A 6,000-nucleotide genomic window follows, 5' to 3' on the forward strand; every position below is an offset into this window, starting at 1 on the left:
ACTACATTTATGTGTGAAAAGCCATTTAGCTTGATATGATATCTTGTTACGTGCATTCAAATAATTCTTCTTTTACCACCCTTACAAGCTATCTGCATTATTTCATTTTTACATTCATCTTTGAGTGTCTGATAGCTTTTGTTCTTCATTTAAGGAAAAACCCATAGAGCAGAGCGTTGGGAAGAATGGGGAAGAAAGGCAAGGCTATATCCTCTGAGAAGACAAAGATGACTCCCCTATTCACAGACAACACATGCAGCAGAGAGGGAGGAACCTATACATGGGAGACTATGTACAACATACTCGAGGAGGAACAGTCGAAGATTATGGAAACAAATGTTAGACTTGACGACCAAGATTCCTCAGACACTTCCAAGATAGATACGGATTTCTCATTTTTGCATCGCATAACTACTTGAACGAAGATAATCCTTATACCGATATAGCAAAATGGGTTATTGATGAAGCATATATTTCAGACAAAAAATTTAAGACAAGTAGCCAAGCGGCCATCAGATCTTTTACCCCGAACAATTTACGACTTATGGACCACCTATGAGAGCCAAAGGTCATCTACGATAGGCAATTCATTGAAAAGTTTGTTAAGGAGAACAATGACCCAATGGATTGCACCCATGCCTAGTCGAATAATGAAGAGAAGATCAAGAAAGACAAAAATGATATGTACACTACTGCATCTATTTGTCCCCCTTATAGTTTTGTTGTGGCTATGTCATGTCCACTCTTTGGTAGACCTGATAGTACTGTGTTTTCCTCGAATTGGTTTTCATTAATAGAAGCAATATTTAACGCAACTATCATGAATTTGGCCCAAATCTTGTCAGATAATTTAGCAAAAATAATTATCGAGTATAGAAGGAGAAGAAGCATTGCTTCGAGGGTTTACCCTACATTTTTTATGGGCACCTATGTTATGAATGCTATTTGATTTAGTTCAAATTTCCCCATCATGGGATGGAAATGGACTGTTCAGAATCCACTTCTCATTCACATGTACCACAAGGTCATGTGAGAATCCAATTTTCAACCACATTTTTTCAAGATTTGCCATGGAGTTATGCTCCCTATTTACAAGTGGTTGTATAATCGAGACGCAAGCAAATTTTCCCAAGAAGCTAAAGTTTACATCCTCCCAGTGACCAGATGGTTTGAGGAGGATAAATTTACATATGTAGAGTTTTTGGCAATGTCACCTCCCACCACATCCTCCCTTACTATGTTCTAGATAGATTGATGGCTATGGAAACGACCTATCATACATGTAGGGAGGGAGGAATAATCCATACATCGAAAGAGTCAAAGAAGGCCATTTGGCCTACATTCCCTGTACAATGCGGAGCATTTTCACTACACAACCTGGGCCATGCATTAAAAGAAGTAGAGAACATGCTATCTCTGCAATTACCCAAATTCCCTAGATGACGGTATGACCCGTTTGGAACAGTCAAGAATTTCATCACCATGGTGAAAATAAAAGTATTCACTAATGAGGAGGATGCTTTTGATGATATATTTTTTCATAAAAACACCTTTTCAGAGGGGAAACACATGGCCCAACTAATTTTTGACCATGAAGATGTGGAAAAGTTTTAAAGTTACAGAGAAAGAAGGTTTGCAATTGTCCCATTGGACCAATTGTTAATTGAACCAATATGGGATCCTACTCCCAGCATGACTATAGAAGGTGACTGCAAAGAAAATTGAAAATCTGATTCTGGAGAGGAATCCTAAGAAAAATCTATCGACAAATCGTGACATTCATCACAAAACGGCAAAAGGAGGAGCATTGAGGATACAGACCAATCTACATAGAAGATAGCTAAACAACCTTCAGCGAGCAAGCAGGTTAAAATCCCTACTACCTTTGCACAACCAATAAAACCCACAATAATTGATTTAGAGGAAGAGTGGGATAAATTTATAAAAGTCTTAATATAGAGGAACAGGTTCCAGAGCTAAAAATGCTACAACACAAGACAAATTTGGAAATTACAATGGAAGAAACTTCAAATGAACTAGAAGTAGACCATACCCTTGTTACCCCCACGTCCGAGATAATTTTGAAAATTGAATAAATAACCCCTCTGGATGTATTCTACAGCCCACAACATAAGGCCATGGTGAAAAGGCAAAGAAAGAAAAGAAAATTGGACTCTATAGCCATTACTACCCCCAAAAATGAACTAATGGATGTTATATGGAAGGAGTCGCCAGTTGATCCATCCACCAACTTAACTAGACTCTTGCAGTTTGCAGGCACTTATGCTACAACGATCATAGGCAAAGCAAAAAAGTCCAAATGTTGCCTAGAGAAAATGAAAATAAAATAACATCGCTCGAGAAACAGTTACAACAAGTCAAATCTGACTAGCAAGCAGAGATACAGTTGGCCAAGCTTCAAGAGGAATTTGAAAATATAAAAATAGAACATCGAATCAGCTTAGCCGAGAAGGAAGCACAGGTGTAGGAGATAATTGATCTTCATAAAGACGATCCAAAAATTGATCAATTTATCAACAAAGCACTCGCACTTAATTCCCTGTTGACACATCAGAAAGACTTACTGTGCCAGAAGATTTCACACCGGAAATATTATTGTGATAAGATGATGATTCAAGTCGTAGAAATGTGACTTGAATATGATGATATATTTAAAAAGGTCTCTGATCACATGGCCTAGAAAAATACAAAGGAGGGGAGTAAATCCAACTTGCCCAAACTGGAAGAATCACATAAGGAAATTTTGTTTGCAAGCTGGGATTGTCAGTTAAAAGAAGCATAAAAGGCAACAGTAGATGCTCCGACAGCAGTAAACATTATCATAGAAATATAAATGAGAATTTGCATGGTGGCAATCTAGTAGCAGAGTCCATTCCAGGGTTCCTTCCAGATGCAAAATAGCTTGAACAACAATGGAAATAGGCAGCGGAAGACAAAGCGGAAGTGATAAGGCAAATGACTAGGCTATATTGGAAGGCATATTGGCAACATTTGATCAAGCCTCACAGCCAATGGATGACCCTACGATGCCTAACCTCTTTTGCCGAGAAAATGGTGTCAGCACTAACTGATGTCGTATTCGATGGATAGTTGAAAGATGAAGTCTATCGGCCTACACAGCTGAAGCCTATGGTGGATATTTGTGATCTGAAGGATCAAATGAAACATAATTAGTCGCCCTATTTACTTTAATTTTGATTTTATTTTTGCATAAATTGAGGTAGGCCATTTAAACCTCCTCAACTATTTTTCTAATAATCTATTTTTAGCATTATAGTTTTAGTATTTAAACCCATCTCATAAATTTAGAGAGGGGTCTAGAAATATTATCAGAAACATTCTTTAGAACACACACTTTTGCCCCTTTGATGAAGTTTTGGTGGAATTAATGGAACATGATTTATTTTCTACTTGATTTAACATCTTCTACTCAAATTGCACTTATGTACTCTTAGATGATGTTGGGTGACTTGAAAGTAGATCAATATTGCTAGAGCATATTAGTAGGATGTATTATAAATTGTATTTTTATCTCTTAATTCTTTTTACTTATGGGTCAAAGCAATAACTTATCTTCAAGTTGTTCATGTATGAAAATTTGAATTGTTGATTTCCATTATTGCACTTTTGTATGATGATGATCTATAGTTTATACTTAGTACATGAATTATTTTTATGCGATATATCTCTCACAATCGTTTCGGCTAACTTTTTTTTGAAATGATTATTGTTAAATGGATTCACTTCTCATCACAATTGAATAATCTTTATTATCAATTGATTTCAGGCATTATTGTAGATCACATATATCACGTTACTCCTAGGATAGTTATAGTTAGATAATGTTTTAGATTAGGATAAACTGCACATGATTGTTAGTTTAAATTATATTAGTTTTAGGATAAGCATTATGCCAAATCTCAAACATCACCCGATTTTCACAATTATAAAAATAGATTGGGAAACTGGTCCCATCATCCCTAATCGGAGCCACTACTCCAAACAGAAAAGGAGTTGTCAACCAAGGTTCGGACCTGGTGGTTATCCCCATTATTGAGGCAATGATTTTTGAGCCTTCAACAAAACCCCGTGTTAATAATTAAATTCAGTAACCTTGGGAGTTGCAGTATTCTTGTTGCAATATCGAGGTGCATCAGAAGGTAAGGGAAGGAAAACATCAACATTTAGCTCTCCATGGCCTCATCAAATTGATAGTGGTAGATTCTCTGAACCATTTGAGAATCCCTATCCTACGGAACAAATATTTTGACATGGATAGGTAGAAATTCATATAAAAAAACAAGCCCTTACACTTAGAGAAACCCCAGACTCTAGTGTTGGTTGAAAAGAGTGAAAAAACAGAAGAAGAAGAAAGAGAGACAAAAGAGAAGGAGGCAGCAAGAAAATAAATAGAAGAAACAAAGGTAGAAGAAATAGAGAAAGTATAGAAAGAGGAAGGAGAAGAAGAGATGAAAGGATAAAATGAGGGGAAGAAGGAAGAAGAAATAATGATCCCTGAGAAGACTTCTTCACCCCAAGGAACATAAGACACTAAATAGGAAGTGGTTATAATCTTAGCTACATTGGGCACTCCTATCAGGCCAAAAAGGAAGCAATCAAAGCCAAGTCAAATGTATTTTAGAATCAAGAAGAGAGCTATAATTAGACAAATAAATCCACAAACTCTTAAAAGGGTTCCTATAATTAATTATGAGCCTCTAAGAAAATAGGAAGAAATAGGACCTAGTGAGGGAAAATTTGACGAGGTCACTCATCCTAGAACCAAAAACAAGTCACCTATAGCACTTTTGAGTAGGCCCACCACTATTTTTGTCATCTTCAAGAAGTCAATGACACAATCTGCATTTGAGGAAGAGGAAATAGAGAAACTACCAGAGAGACATGGTTTTCTATAGGAGAAGCAAAATTTTCTACAAGCAGAATAGGGGAAGCTACAAGAGCCCAAGAAAGATTCACAAGAGGTATCCACCACCTCATAAATTGTTGGAAAATACCTACAAGAGCTCAAGGAACCTAGACCACAACCTAGCTTAAGCTCCTACTCCTTTATGAGCTAGAGATAGAAAGAGGAATAACCCACAGGTGGATGCAAATTGCTAAATCTAAGAAGGTAGAGGATGCAGACCTCATGGAATAAAAGGTCAAGGAAATGAGAAAGAACTAAGTGAGATGAGAATGAAAGAGTCTATAATGAAGGAGAAACTATAGGCATAAAATATGAGGTTGAGAGAGAGGTTGCAGGAGAAAGGAACACAACTTTCCACCATGGCAAGTCTCTCAATGGAAGCATTACAATGCAGACAAGCATCAAAGCATTATGCCCTCTTTCTCAAAGAAAAATGGTTGAAATTCAAAATCAAAACCTTGGCAAAACATGGATTTATTCCCTTTGAGGATTACAAACAGTTCATTGAATTTTATAGCCAATCTAACATGGAATACAAAGAAAAATTGGATGAATTTTACATGCACAACCTCACATTGCAAAATATGACTATTTTGGATACCAATACAAGATTGGGAGATATGCATCTTATGAACTTAGCATCTTAGATAACTAATGAGGAGACAAGAGCTAAGGAAGTAAAAAGGGTAATGACAAAGGAAGGAAAGGAAACATTGTATATCAGGGCAAAGTTAGTGAGCCCAAAGGTTGTCATTAGCAACCACAACGTCATCTCCAATGATGCTACTTTAGCACCTAGAAACGTTTCCAACCTACAGAAAGTCATCCCACACTCTAAAGGCACATTCAAGTTATTGGGAACAGAAATGCTACAAAATTTCTAAAGGATATGGCGGACCTTACCCCACAGTCTAAAAATCAATGAATATCACGCTCTTGAAATCCTAAGGAATCCCTTAGAGAGAACACCATTATACAAGAGGGTCATGAACATGATCATAGTCAGGGGGATAGGACTCAATCTCAATCCACCCTTCCTGCTAGGCTTACAA

Source organism: Pinus tabuliformis, chromosome 5_1 (genome assembly GCF_031772625.1).
Source record: "Pinus tabuliformis cultivar Carrire ecotype Pingquan chromosome 5_1, CPIR1, whole genome shotgun sequence".
In the NCBI taxonomy this organism is placed as follows: domain Eukaryota; kingdom Viridiplantae; phylum Streptophyta; class Pinopsida; order Pinales; family Pinaceae; genus Pinus; species Pinus tabuliformis.